Source organism: Macrotis lagotis, chromosome 1 (genome assembly GCF_037893015.1).
Source record: "Macrotis lagotis isolate mMagLag1 chromosome 1, bilby.v1.9.chrom.fasta, whole genome shotgun sequence".
NCBI lineage: Eukaryota > Metazoa > Chordata > Mammalia > Peramelemorphia > Peramelidae > Macrotis > Macrotis lagotis.
The window spans coordinates 868,994,981-869,010,873 of NC_133658.1; the positions used below are offsets into that span (position 1 = coordinate 868,994,981).

At 40.2% G+C, this 15,893-nt stretch overlaps 1 protein-coding gene and 1 pseudogene across 1 annotated transcript in view; both read right to left on the minus strand.

Moving 5' to 3' along the window:
* The window catches only part of EPHB2 (EPH receptor B2), a 267,723-nt gene that overhangs the window by 89,633 nt on the left and 162,197 nt on the right, over nt 1–15,893 (minus strand). The gene's annotated exons all lie outside the window — the stretch shown is intronic.
* Nucleotides 14,246–14,342, minus strand: LOC141510598 (U6 spliceosomal RNA; annotated as a pseudogene).

Genomic DNA, 15,893 nt, shown 5'->3' on the forward strand with positions numbered 1-15,893 from the left:
TGATCTAAGGTTCCTCCCAGCTCTGTTCTGTTCTAACATCTCCTCTGGTTCTGACATCCTGGTCTCCAAGGTCCTTCCCAGCTCTGACATTCTACATTCCAAAGTTTCCTTCAACCCTTCAACCTAGGTATTTTCCATTCCAGGGGTCCTTTCCTGGTTGAATGTTTAATGTTCTCATAGTCTAAGAATCTATTGGTTGAAGGGGATATGCTTCTTTCCTAGAGGAGGTGGTAACTGGTGACATCCTCAGCATAACTGGGAACTTCCAGGACCAATGTAAAAAAAAAGCCCAAAATGTGAACCCTCAAAGAAGGCTTCCCCTATTAACCCCATGTTCTTTAGTCATTTCTTCAGTCATGTCTGTCTCTACATGATCCCAGTTGGGGTTTTCTTGCCAGTGATCCTGGAGTGGTTTGCCATTTCCTTCTCCAGTTCATTTTACAGATGTGGAAACTGAGGCAAATAGAGTGAAGAGACTTGCCCTGGGTCACACAGTTATCGAAAGTTTGAAGCTAGATTTGAACTCAGGAAGATGAGTCTTCTTGACTCAAGGCCAGGCATTCTAGGTCCTATACACCATCGCTCATGCTCACTCCTTTATTGTGTACCCCCTTCCTGCATTCATGCATTTGAGCTATACTGACTCATTATGTTTTATATTGATCGGATGCTTTTCATTTTTGCCAATTTGCTGTGTGACCACCTACTATGTGCAGGTAGAGCTATAAGCAGGTGCATCCGGAGAGAGGTGGGTTAAATTTAGTTGGGGAAGGACACAAAGAACCTGGGGACAGTTTGATTACAAGATTACACTTTCTATCTTTTGTGGAGGATATATACTGTTTGTATATGACAGTCTTTCCAACTAGACAGTAAACTCCCCAAAATATGGGCTATGACTTTTTCTGGGGGGGCGGATCTCTCAAATTGGACTAATATTGGACTCTAGTCATTTCTTAATCAATTTATACTAAAGGGAAGGCTGGCTGAGTTTCTTAACTAGACTGACCTAAACCTGGGGCAGATAGTAGCTTGAATACCAATGAAAACCCTACTTTACAGTTCGCTGGTACTTGGCCCCTCTCATAGGGATTAACCTCTTCAGTCTTGGGAACTGAAACAAGGAGAAGGGAAGGGTCCACATTTGGTGGTAAAGAGTCTCCAAGATCCCCTTCTTCCTAGATGAGTGAATCTTATAATCATAATGACAACTCCCAGATTAAAGTTTACAGCTACCTGTTCATAATCTGACATTTATTACCTGTGTGACTATAGGTAGGTTCCCTCCCCTGCTCTGGATCACAGTTTTTCCCTCTGTAAAATGAAAAAGTTGGACTGGATGATCTAAGATCCCTTCTATCTTCACCCATGATCTTTTGAGTATTTCCTAAGACATGAATCCATTCTTAAATATAAGTTTTAAATCAAAGACCAAATCCAAGATGAAAGAATCTAGTCAGTCAAGAAGTATCAATCAAACACTTAGTAAATGAAAGGCACTAAGGGATAGAAAGGTAGGCGAGAAACAGTCTTTGTCCTCCATGATCTTCTAGTCTATCTAACAGGGGGTGACAACCTGCAAACAACTATGTAGATACAAGACATATGTAGGGCAAATTGGAGGTGATCTTAGAGGGAAGGCATATGGAATTTTAGTTAATCTTTTTGTGGTGGCAAAGAGTTGTAGTATATGAATGTAATAGAATATTATTGTTCTATAAGAAATGACGAGCAGGCGGATTTCAGAAAAACTTGGAAAGGTTTATGTGAATTGATGCTGAGTAAAGTGAGCAGAACCAGGAGAACATTGTACACAGTAATAGCAACATTGTGTGATGATCCATCCAGCCCAAAACAACTTCCATCGATTTTTTTTTCTTCCATCTACTTTCACCCACAATTTTAGTTCTATAACAATGGGGACAAGTAGAATGAATCAAACTGTGTTAAGAGACTACTGGTAGAATAGATAAGATGGAACAAGTCCTTCCTGTGACTTGGTTGGGAGTGGGATCTGGAAATTACTTCAAACAAGGATTATGTGAAGGAAGTCTGGCTTTGGGAAGAAAAGATTTGGGTAGAATGTTTTCATCTTCAAAAATCTGAAAGACTGTCATGGGGAAGGGAGATTAGCCTCGCTTTGGATCTTAGAATTAGGACTAATAGGATGAAGTTTGCCATGAAACAAATTTCATTGCTGTCCAAAAATGCAGTGGTTGTCTCAGTACTCACAGTTATTATCACTGAAAGTATAGGCTAGCTGACCATCTGTCAGGTAGGCTGTGTAGGATCTTTGACTCACCAAACACTTAGAAAGTGGGTACTGTGTGACGGGTACTGTACCAGTCACTGGGGAGATTCTTTAAATGTGGGAAGATGGACTGAGATCTGTCCAACCATGATATTCAATGGTTAGTTTGAACAGTGGAAGGAAACTTAGAGATAACTTCCTCTAGATTCTAGAGATGAGGAAACTGAGACCTGAGATTCATAGGACTTGCCCTAGATATTAAGTCATACAGTAGGGCCTGGGAATCAGGTCCTCTGATTGCACAATTAGGCCTTTTTTCACATCTCGCTGGCACCAGTGTCCATCCTCTGCCTCCTTAGGGCTATTACTTGACATACACTCCTATTGTCTGAACAGGAAGCAAGATACACAAGATCATCTTTTGTCAGGCTCAAGGGGAAGGGATGTGCGAACCTCCCTTCTCCTGAGGGCCGTGACCTGAAGGACTGCAGCAGTGAAAGCTAGATGGAGAAGCTGGCTCCTAGCATCCTGAGGGTCTCCTGCTGCAAGTTACTGAGAGAAAAGTGAAATTAGACCCCCAAAGAGAGGGAAGGGGGGGTGTCACAGAGTCAAGGGATCCGAGTTTTGTAAAAGCTCTGCATGTCACCAGGCCTATTTGGGACAAATCACTCACCATTTCTGGACTTTCTATCATTCTATAATCTGATGCTCTACAGCCTCACTAGGTTCTAACACTCTATGTTAGAACCCATCCCAGCTCTGCCAACCCTTGTTCTAAGGACCCTCCCAGCTCTGACATCCTGTGTTCTAAGGACCCTCCCAGCTCTGAAATTCTATGCTCTAAGGGCCCTTACAGCTCTGATATTCTGGTTTTTAGGGCCCTGTCCAACAATGATATTCTGTTTCTATGTCCTCCAGCTCTAAGATTCTATGACTCAAAGAATCACAGAAGTTTGAATTAGAAAGGACTCCCAGCATCTATCTACTTAGTCTACTCTAACCCTACTGTTCCATATTTAACAAGTGATCTGTGGAAGAAAAACTCTTCATTTGGAGTACAATCCTCCTGAAGACATGTGACCTTGGCCAAATCACTCAACCACTGTTTACCTCAGTATCCTCAATTATGAATGGGAAGAATAATAACTTACAGGTTAAATGAGATATTAACTGTAGAGTACTTCACAAAGTGTTTATCATACAGTAGGTGCTTTTTGCAGTTCAGCTGGCAAAGTCATGTTCAACTCTTTGTGATCTTGTTTTTTTATTTTTTTGGGGAAAAGGTACTAGAATGGTTTGCTATTTTTTTGGATCCCCAGCTCTTAGTACAATTCCTGGGATACAGGAGGAGCTTAATAAATGTTTACCAACTTAGACAATTCAAAGACACAGAAATCTACTTTGCACACCTCCTTCTGACAAGAGACATTTTCCAACTGGATATATAAGTTACAGTGTTTTCAAAAAGAAAATTTCACAGTAAGATAAAACATGGTAACAAAGAGTAAATGAGAGTTCGATTTAACAAGGTTGATTCATCAAACAGAAGAACAGTCACTTTTAATGTTAGTGCTTTCTGCAGAATCATTTTCTTAAATCACTCAATCTGGTCCAGGGTGAAGACAGATAATGACCTTAATTAGATTAAGGCGTTCCCACTCTAAGGCTGGTTATCACCCCGATCCATTTCCCTGAAGTTTGAGGTCCTCCTTTAAACTTCCACCCACTTTTTCCTCAGAAAGTGATTACCTTTGATAACAACTATTTAAAATATGGGGGTAGCTAAGTGGTGCAGTGGATAGAATGCAATACTTGGGGTCAGGAAGACTCATCTTTCAAATCCAGCATCAGATACCCTGTGTGACCCTGGGCAAAGTCACCTTACCCTGCTTGCCTCAGTTTCCTCATCTATAAAATGAACTGGAGAAAGAAGTGGCAAACCACTTCTGTATCTTTGCCAAGAAAACTCTAATTGGGATCACAATGAATCAACAACATTTTAAAATATATTTGAGAGAGGAAAACTGTTTGGAAACAGATTGGTAAAGAAAGGTAGGTTTTTCATTCAGGTAGGACTGGGCTTCATATTGAAGCACTATTCTAATATATTTTATGTTGTTTTCTGTGACTTAAAAAGGAAATGATGTGGAACTCAATATACTTTTTTGTTTTGTTTCAGTTTTATTTATTTTAAAATTTATTTGATATTCTCAAGACAGTCTATTAATGTTTACTCAAATTCACCTCCTCACTCAAATTCAATTCACATGCATGTCATGGTATCACCTCTCTGATGTCATGGTCTTCTTTGAGAATGAAGGACAAAGATCATCATCATCATCATTATCATCATCATTATCATTAAATGCCTATTATATGTTAGGGCCTACTCTGGAGGCTAGAGATAGAAAAAAATATAACAGTTTCTGCCCTCAGGAAACATATTTCATGGTGGAGGTGGTGGTCATATAAAATATATTCAGAAAAAAGTAGAAGGTAATTTTGATAGCTCTATTGGGAAGTTTCCCTCACATCTAGCCTTAATTTTTTTTTAATTTTTGCAAGGCAAATGGAGTTAAGTGGCTTGCCCAAGGCCACACAGCTAAGGTAATTATTAAGTGTCTGAGACCGGATTTGAACCCAGGTACTCCCGACTCCAAGGCCGGTGCTTTATCCACTACACCACCTAGCTGCCTCTTAGCCTCAATTTTTTAAGCTTGCAAGTTTTCCCCATTCTTCCTATTTCTGTCTTCTGAAATTAGAATGATATTCTGAATATTACATTTTGCTAAGGTGATAATCGTCCAGAAAAGATACTTCTTGACGATTTTGGTTCCCAGTTTTTCTTGATCATAAGAAATTCTCCTTGCTTGAGTGTGATGAGAATATGAAACAAACTCTAATAGCGATTAATTATCGAGCACGCATTATGATATGCCAGTCATCATTTTGGGGACTGAGTACACAAAGGCCAAAATGAAATAATCCCTATCTTTAAGGAATTTAGATTCTATCAGTCTAGGAATTGACAAATCTATGACCATCCTAGAAGGAACTCCACAGGCCAACCAATCGAGACCCTTCATTTTACAAATGAGGAAACAGATCCCAAAATATTAAGAGACTTGTCTAAGAGCACAGAGAAAGTAAATGGAAAATTTGAATCTAGATCCTCTGTCTCTGAGTCTTGCTTGTTATCTCCTTTTCCACATTGCCTCCCAAAAGCAACAGTCCACTCGAGGTCACAGATGTATGAAGATAAATCAATTGACTTTGGGGTCATGTGAATTCCTAGGCAGGAGATGACAAAGCCCAGTATAACAGAGAAGGAATAACTCTACTCATTTACGAAGAATATACCTAAAAGGAGTCTTGTGAACACCTCACAGGGACACATAATATGCAGAGATCCATCTGGCCTGGTCTCTTTCAAGATATTACTTTTGGCTACTTAGGGTTCTGTGCAATATAATAGAAAGGACACTGAATTTGGAATCAGAGATTTGGGTGCGAATCTCAGCTCTCCTTCTGACAACTTAGAAAATGAATCTATCCACAAGCACTTATTAATTATTGACTGTATGCCAGACAAGTCATTTCTCCTCCCTGAGAAGAAAGGAAAAAAACCCAAGCATTTATTAAGCACCTACTGTGTGCCAGGCAAGTCATTTCTCTTCCCTGAGAAGGAGGAAAAGAAAGAAGTAAAAAAAAAAGGAAATGAGGATTTATTAAGTACCTCCTGTTTCAGGCACTGTGATACTTCACAAGTATTCCATCTGATCTTGACAATGATCCCAGGAGGCAGGTGCTAGGTTGTTGGGGTTTTTTGGTATGTGTTGTTGTTTAATCATTTTTCAGTCATGTCCACCTCTGTGTGACATTGTTTGGAGTTTTCTTGGCAAAGATACTGGAGTGGTTTTCCATTTCCTTTTCCAGCTCATTTTACAGATGAGGAAACTGAGGCTAACAGAGTTAATTGACTTACCCAGGGTCACAATAGTAAGTATCTAAGGTCAAATTTGAACTCAGGTCTTCTTGAGTCTCTTGGGTCATAAAACTGTTTCAATTTCCTCAACTGTAAAATGAGGGAGTAGGATTGAATTATATATATATATCTAAGGCCCTTAATAGCAACGGAAACTATAGTCTGAAAGTGAACTTCTGGACCCACATTTTCTGGGTTAATATTGAGGATTTCTCAGAGGTTAATGAGATCTAAAGCTGAAATGGACCTTAGAGGTCTAATACCAGCCACCTCATTCTACAAATGGGGAAACTGATGCCAAAGGAACAGACATGGCTTGTCCAGAAGCACAGAAGGAGTAAGCCTCACAAACCCAGGCTTTCTGATTCAAAATCTAATGTTCTTCTTCCCATTCTCCAGAGACCCCCAACCTAGATTCTGGGATGAAGGCAAGAGATTGGTTAATAATCCAAAATATGAATTATTTTCCTCTCTTTCATTTCACTTTAGACTGGATGATCCAGATTTCTAGGAAAGAGTCAATTATTATTCTCCCAGTATGACTAGGAGGGTACTTCCATAGGGTTCTAATTGACTTGCTAGTGATAGATTGGAGGTCTGATAAAAGGGAAAATTGCAGTCTTGTCTAATAAACTGGAAAACAGTCAGGGAAAAAGGAACTATTTGTTATTCCTCACAAAGAATACTCCATTTCTTCATCTCCCATCCCCATACTCTTGCACTAGCTATTCTCTATGCCTAAAATGCCCTATCCTAACCTTTACTTCTTAGAATGCTTGGTTACCTTCAAAACTCAGCCCAAGTCACCAATGCTTGTGCTTTCTCTCCTGAAATGGTTTTCTTTTTTATCTATCTATCTATGCATGTATGTATATATATATATATGCTGTACATAGTCAAATGTGGAATAATAATAATAATAATAATGGCAATAAATAGCATATATATCTGGCACTTCAAAGTTTGCAAAGTGCTCATTTAATCCTCATAACTCCCCTGGGAACTAAGTTCTATTTTTATGCTGATTTCACAGATGATATAATTGAAGCATAGAAAGGCTAAATGATGTTTTTTTGGTCAAGGGTTTCCCAGCTATTGTCTGAGGCCACAATTGAACTTCTGGACTTCAGATCTAGTGTTCTAACTCCATGGGAACATCTACTCTATTAGAGTGTGAGGGATGTGAGGACAGGTTCTGTTCTTTTTGTCTTTGCCTCTTTGAGTAGCTGGACCTAGTAGAGTGATTAATGAATGGTTACTGATTTCCCAGTGATCAATTGGGAAAGTATTGAATGCAATTGGAAGGCCCCAATAGCCTCCATGGATGTGGAAGAGCCAGACAAGGCAAGTTTTTTTAGTCACGTGGAGTCGAGTTCCCTAGCCCCAGTAATGGGTTAGAATCCATCCATTTCGGAGCACTTTCTGTTTCCTAGGATCCCACAAGAGCTCAAAATGGGTCCAAGGAAGGCTCAGGAGAGGACCTGAGGGAGGAACAGGGAGGGCCAGGGGTCATTTTTTTTCTGGAATGACTTTGAAATAAAATTTTATGGAGGTCAAACGCCTCCCTCCATCTGATGGGTTGAAAGTTGAGGATTCTGCCAAGAAGAAGATTTATGGCACAAGTGATCTCTGGCCAGCGGAATGGGAGAATTTACAACAAATTGCTGGGACTTGAGCTTTTTCAGAGCCATCTAGTTTAACTGTGCTTTCTTTTCTTATGGCTTCTTCCTGAATTGTCTCCTTTATTTGAGAAAGTGTGTTTACTATTAGGGGAGCTGTTTCAGGCTTTTCATGGATTTTAAAAGAGAAAGAAACCGAGTGGAGACATCAAAGCTGTCCTGATGACAAGTTTCTAATCCCATGAACCTTTTCTTATCTCAGACTTTATAAAAAGGGGAGAGGATGGTCTCCCTAAAAGCCTCCCTGAAAGCCCATAAACATGAGAACCCATAAAGTTGACAAGCACTTAGAGTCCAGCCCCGAGATGGGAAGGGCTCTAATCCTGCAGAGCCTGAGGTTTGGCGTCAGACATCCTGGGTTCCACTGTGCTACTTGCTAGCACTGGGATCTTGGATGAGAATTTTTCCTTTTCTGATCTTTGATTTCATTGTGTATGAAATGAGAAGTAGGGAACAAATGTTCTCTAAAGTCTCTGCTATTATTTGATGAATTCAAGGTCCACCATTTACTGGTAGACCTACTATGTGCAAATCAGAGTGCTGGGGACACAAAGGTGAATCATTGAATCATGGGACCATGATCTAAAACTAGAAAGGACCCACCACCTAGTCCAACATCCCTCATTTTATAGAGAGGGAAACCAAGGCACAGGGACTTTAAGAGATGTAGTCATAGAGTCAGAGTGGAAGAGCCCTGGTCCAACCCTTTTTGAAAGAAATTTCCCATGATAATGTACTCAATAAGTGGTCATTCAACCTCTGCTTAAAGACTTCCAAGGAAATACAGTCCCTGTTTATTGAGAGTTTATATTATTACGCCATCATTCAGTGTGTGAACAGATAAGCAGTTGCAAGATAAATGAGGAGATGAGACTTCCAGTAAACTGAAGATTTTAAAAGGTAGAATTAAGGAAATAAGGAAAAGCCTAAACAAAGACAAGAAGGTGGGAGATTGAATTTGTTTTATTCCAAAATTAAAATAAAATAAACATTTTTTTAAAAAGAAAAAAGAGATTGATGCTCTTATGAGAACTCTTATAAGGATCATCTTATGAGAAAGCAGGAAAAAGGCTCTGAAAGAAGGTGGGCTCTTCCAAATCCTGTGACTTTGATGTTTTGCAAGCACAGGACACCTCCTCCCATTCCATCAATCATACTTGGGTTAGAGAAGAAGCAACATGGTGTACAGAAGACCTCTTAGCTTTGCCACTTTGTGCTGGTATGATTTTAGGTAAATCACTTAATTTCTTGGCTAAATTGGTCTGTATCATCTCCAAGGCCCCATTCAGCTTTAAATGCTGTGTTCCTGTCATCATCCTATGTGATCTTGGAGTATGAGCATGAGACTCAGCACTGTGCTCCTTGGGTACCCCAGCTATTCCCCTCCTATTCCACACCCCCAACTTTTGCTGGCATTACTAAATGAGAAACTTTTAGTGACCTTCAAACTAGGAGTCTGCTTCTCATCACTCTCATGCTCAGTTAGTGACTCATCCTCCCATTCACTAGGGCTGATCTTGGAATATCAGTCACAATTCTATTACTATGAGACAAGGATTCTACAGGGACACACTTGCAGGTCAGATAATAAAATATAATTTTCAATATGTCTTTGGAGGCTATAAAGAAGCAGAGGATACTAGAATCTTTCTTGATGAGGAACCATAGAGGTCATCAGGTTCAGTTTCTACATCATGTAAGAATTCCATTCTTCCCCCTACAACACATCCAACAAACAGTCCCAATGCTTACTCCCAGTGACCGAGAAGGACTCAACTGTTTAGGCAGGTTGGTCTATTTTTGGAAAGCTTGAATTACTGGAATTCCTGTTGCTCTTGTTAGACCTAGATGCCTCTAGGTTTTCCCCTCAATTCCTCAAATTCAGTTCCTTTCATGATTCAAGACCTTTGATAATGGGGATCCATCAGAAGAATACTCTTTGTTCTCCTAGGGCATTGTGTACTTCCATGGGAAGTTGTTTTAGGACAAAAGTCCATACCTTGTAATTTCACTTAGATTACTGGAAAATTTGTCAAAATGACTAGAGGCTTTTCTGATCAAACCCCATAAAATTAACTCAACAAAAGGCTCTTTTCTCTTCTACCAGGGTCTCTCCCCCTCAGCTCCTGGGGAGGTCTGTTATCCCTCTTGAACTGTTCTTGCCTTTATGAATCTTTACTCTCCTTCTCCCCAAACCCTACTACCCTTCTCCTCTTTTAGTTCAGTCAGTATACCAGGAAAGCCTTTTTGTTTTTCAGAAAAAAAAAATACAACATTTATCTATCTATCCATCTCTCTATGGGGAGCAGCAAGACATTGATTCTCAGCTTTGAGTCTCCATTTCTTTGGCCTCCAGTAGGGAGGAGCTTGGAATTTATCTATTTCTGAGAGCTCAGTAGTTCCCAACATCACAAAATATTATATTAGGATCAAAGGAATCTTGCTTTAAAGCTGGGAGGGACCTCAAAGGCTGAGGGCAGCCCTCTTATTTTACATATGGGGAAAACTGCTCAGAGCTAGATGGGCCTTAGAACAAGGGAATCTCAGAACTGGAAGGAACCTTTGAACACAGAAATATTAGAACTGGAAGGGCCCTTAGAATACAGAATGTCAGTCTGTGTGAGACCTCAGGACATATAGAACTGAAAGAGACCTGAGATTATCAGTCCCCACATTTTACAGATAAGAAGCCAAACATCTTGAGAGGTAAAGTGATTTGTGCAAGGTCATGCAAAGAGTTAGTGGTCCAGCTGAGACAAGGCTCCATGTTACTCAGTACAAATCAATACTCTTTTACAGACTCCACAGGCTAGCTTCTCTGTCTCTCTGTCTCTCTTCCTCCCTCTCCCCCCCTCTCTCTTCCTCTTCTCACTTCTACTCACTTTTCCCCTTTCTCTTCTACTCTATCTTCCTCTTCCTTTTTCTCTTTCTCTTTCCCTCTCTTCTTCCTCTTCTCTCTTTCACTCTTTCTTTCCTCTCACCTTTCTCTGACTCAGTCTCAGTCTCTGTCTCTCTTTAGGACCACACAAGGGGAATTACATTTAAATTATAGTAATAGCATTTGGTTAAACAAGAGGAAGAAATTAAAAAGGTAATTAATGGGCAGCAATAATAGGTTACAAGAGGGAAATATAGAATATGTTCCCAGAGATGATTATGAATTACACTGGCATCCATCAGTTTTAAAAGGTTTTGATGACCATCTGTATGGGGCAGAGTCCTTAGCCCCAGTGACCTTTGAAGTTCCTTTTTTTGCTCCCATGTTATAATAATGTGGTTAAGACAGCACTCAAGATACTGAGATAAATACATATAAACACATAAACCTACACAATATATTCACATACACAAGTATATATAATAAATATGGGGCACTGGTCAAACATTAGCATACTGTGTCTAGCTATAAGGGGCTAGGCCCTCAAACTGAGTCAAGAGAGAACTTGGAGCAGGAAAAAGGATGGAAAAAATATTTTTAATGACTTAGAAGGATATACTAGGAAGAAGGGGTCATTAATTCCCATTGAGCTCATAGGATTGAAAGTTTAAAACTAGATAGGACTTGAGAGGCCATTGAATCCAAGACCCTCAACATAAACTATTAGAACTGGAAGGGAAATAGCAGCACTAGGAGGTCCTGGGAAGGCCCTCAGGGAATTTCTAGTCTCAACCCTTTGCTGTACCCTAGAAGCAGCTCTAGCTGCTTTGGCACATGCTTGAATGCCCTTTGATCTATGGTAGAATGATTGGTCTCTGGAACTGTTTTTCATGATCCCCTAGCTTCTGAGATATGGTGGTCAGCAAGCCAAGCCCCCTTTCCATCTTGCTCTGCAAAACAATGAAAACAATGATGCTTTGTTCTGAAGAAAAGATTTAGAGAAAGCCCCTAACCGCTAAAGCATATCTTAGATTTCCCTCCTGCCTAGTGGAGGTCTTTTGTTGAGAGATATAGCACACTGTTAGTTCTTGAGTATCAAAAAGGCCTTGCTACTTTTTGGGGAGCAGGAATTGGATCTGGCCTCCTTTTTTAGTACCCTAAACAACCTAAGGCTATTTCAGTGAAATGATCTGTCCTTCCTACTGTGGTGTGACACAGCATGGGTGTGTCTTGCTTTATGCAGCATTTATAGAAAATGAAATGCCTGAGCTAGTGGGGCCCTTAGAACCCAGAATGTCAGAGTTGGAGGGCCCTTAGAACCCAGAATGTCAGAGCTGGAAGGGTCCTTAGAACCCAGAATGTCAGAGCTAAAAGGGCCCTTAGGACACAGAATAGGAGAGCTAGAAGGGTTCTTGGAGCAGAGACTGTGACAGGGCACAATAGGACTTAAATGAACCTCTTATTTAATTCCTCATTTTCCAGATGGGGAAACCAAAGAAAGCCTGGGTGAGTCTTCTGTCTGGCCACGTGGCTGAGCAGTCATTCAGAGGACAAGCCCTGGCCCGGCTACCCAATTGGCCCAGCCCTATCTCTCCTTGCTGCCATGCCAGGCTTCTCCATTCCCTCTCAGGGGCCCTCTAGGCTCTGGCTCGCTTTGCCTCTGTACTGACAATGGGAACCTGTCCCTAGTTGATGTTGCCCACTTTCCCCAGCAACAACCATGCTGAATGGGGGTGGAGTGGGAGAGGGAGGCAGAGGGACCCCAGCTCGAGAAGACTGTCAATCTCTGCTTTGGGCCAATTGCTTTCTCAGTGGTTTTTTTTCCTCTTTTTTTCCTGGCAACATTCCCTGGCTCTGGTTCTGAGAGTTAGCAAAAGCCTCTAATCGGAGCTTTGGGCACTGAAGAAGCTCAAGGAATTTCTAGGCAAGAATTAACTTTATTTGAGTTTTCCTGACCTCCCCCTACCCCAACAGGTTGATGTGGAAATTGATGGTCAACTCTGTGCACACTGCCCCTCTCTTCAGTCCATGTGGCCTTATGCTGTCCTCTACACTTGAATTCATTGTCCCCTTGTCTTATTTATCTTTTATTTATTTTTAATTTTTTGGTTTTTGCAAGGCAATGGAGTTAAGTGGCTTGCCCAAGAAAACACAGCTGGGCAATATTAAGTGTCTGAGGCCAGATTAGAACTCAGGTCCTCCTGACTCCTGGGCCTGTGCTCTACTATGCCACTTAGCTGCTTCTTCCTCTTGTCTTATTGCTGCTCATCCCTTTCCAATTTCAGACTCTGGATTATCCCCATGATTTACCTTCTCTTCTACTCATGTGCTTGTTGAAAGAAGTAGTAAACTGTGTTTTGGTTTTCATAAAAGTCTTGCTTCTTTTGTGTGGACTCGCATAATTGTGCTTTTTGTATCCACTTCAAATTTACTTAATCTCAACAACCACACATCAATTCTTTTCCTCCTTCCTGATTAATTCCCTTTCATATTCCCCACAGAATCTGTTCCAAAACATTGTTATCCCTTCACAAAACCACCATGATACCCTCTAGGTGAAGACCTTGACTCATAATTCACTACAAAAAAAAAAAAGATGGAGGCCATTTGTTGAGAGAATCCTCTTTTCTCTTCTTCTCATTACTCAGACATCTTCCCCGGTATCTCTTCCTTCACCTATCTTACATGAAGAATTGACCTTTCTTCTTGGCAAGACAACCTCCAATTTTTTCACCTTGATCTTATTCCTGCCTATCTTCTCTAGGAATTGCCTCCTCTATTATCACTATGCTCTTCCTAACCTTTGACCTTTCCTTCTCTATTGGCTCCTTCCCTGCAGCCTATAAACATCTCTATGTCTCTCCAACCCTGAAAAAAAGAACATAATTCATCCAACCTTGATATTTTTTGACCTATATCTCTCCTTCCTTCTTCAATAAACTCCTCGAGAAAACTACTTATGCCCAGAAACACACCTATGCACTTCCTCTCCTCTCCTAAATCTTCTACAGTCTGATTTCTTACCTCATTATTTAATTCAAACCAGCTCTCTCCATAGTTCCCAATCATCACTTAATTCTCAAGTCTGATTTTTGTTTTCACCCCTAATTCTTCCTGGCCTCTCTGTAGCTTTTGGCAATATTCTTGTGGGTATATATCTTTCCTCTCTAGGTTTTTGTGACACTGTCCTCTCTTGATTTCTTCCCACCTGGCTGACACCTTCTCCTCAGTCTTCTCTGTTGGATCTTCACTCAGTTCATGCCCTCTAAACACAGGTGTCCCCCACAGTTCTATCCTAGCCCCCATTTCTTTTTCTTCTCTCTCTCCTCTTGGTAATCTCATTAACTCTTAGGGGTTGAATTTTCATCCCTATTCAGATGAATCCCAGATCCCCACCTTCTCTTTTCAGCCATATTCACCTGCTTTTTTGTACAACTCAAACTGCATGTCCCATAAGCTTATCTTCACAAATTTGCATATCACCCTTGCACATGAATCATGCTAATCTTCTCTGTCTCATTCCAATATTAGCATATATGCTGTAAGCTTCTCAAAATCAACATAGAACTCTTACCCCACAAACTCTCTCTTATTCCCAACTTTCCTATTACATCTAGGAGAACCCAGTCATCCAGAATTGCAATCTTGGTGTCATCTTCCACTACTCACTTATATCCATGCTGTACATCCAACCTAGTTTCAAGTCTTATCATTTCTACCTTGTCAACATCTCAAGGATATGGTACCTTCTCTTCATTTACATAGTCATCATTTGATACAAATCCCCATTATCTGTCATCTAGACTACTGCAATAGCTTTCTGTGCCCCAAATCTCTCCTTTTTTCAATCCACCCTCCACTTAGCTGTAAAAGTGGTTTTCTGAATGTCTGGTCAGACCTTCCTTGCTCACCCCCCCCAACAATACCCTCCAGTGTCTTTCTATTAAAACCAGGATCAAATATAAATACCTCCATTTGATATTTAATCTTGCCCCTTATGTCCTGGTCACCTTATTGTTTTTAACTCGGTTTAATTTTCACTTATGAATTCTCTCTTTGCCCTCTACCCTCCTCTACCTAATCCATTAAGAAGGTAAGGAAAACAAAACCCATCACAAATCTGTATAGTTGAATACAAAATCTTAAAAGAAGAATTAAAATTTGTCTTTACATGTAATTGGAAAAAATAAAATATTATTATAAAACTAAATATGTATAGGTATATAAAATAAATTCCTGCATTAGCCAAGTCTAGAAAAACAGAAAGAGAAGAAAATATGCTTGGAAGCAGGGACCATGTTTTTACTTTTCTTTATATACTCAGCACTTTAGTATAGTATTTATTAAATGCTTATTGACATGACTCGCAGCATTTTCCTCTCTCTCTCCCACGACAGCCTTGCTTCATACTTTACTGAAAAAATTGAGGCCATCCACCTTGGGTTTCTTCTTTTACTTACTTCTAAACCTTAAATCCTAATAGTCCCCTACCTCACCCAACATCTTTCCTCCTTTGTTCTGGTTTCGGAGAAAGGGATGGCCCTTTATGTGAAGAACAGTTTCGGTGCCTGTATCTTCCATTCCATCTCTTTTCAGTGAAAAGAACAAAACAAAATCTTCACTTGGTCCTAATTTTCCCTTAAGCGATCATCCTAAATCTCTTCTCCCTTCCACAGCTAAACTAGAACAACCAACACTTCGATTTTCTCATCCTCTCTTCATTTCTTAACTCTTTACATTCCACTTTCAGATCATGCCATATGACTGAAATTGTTCTTTCCAAGATAACACTTTCTCCAAATTGCTAAATATAATGATCTTTTCTCATTATTCAAGCTTTTTTTTTGACCTCTGTATTGTGTTTACACTACTGACTATCCTTTCCTCCCCCATAGTATTTCCACTCAGAATTTTGTGATACTGCTTTCTCCTTAATTTCTTCCTTCAATCTGTTTTGGTTGCCTTTGCTGTATCTCTATTCTATCTAACCTGCATGGAGGTTCCTTTATCTAGTACACTTTGGCTCAGTCCTTGGCTCCCTCCTCTTTTGGTGATTTCATCACCCTTCTGGGTTCAGTGATCATCAATAAATCTCCTTTA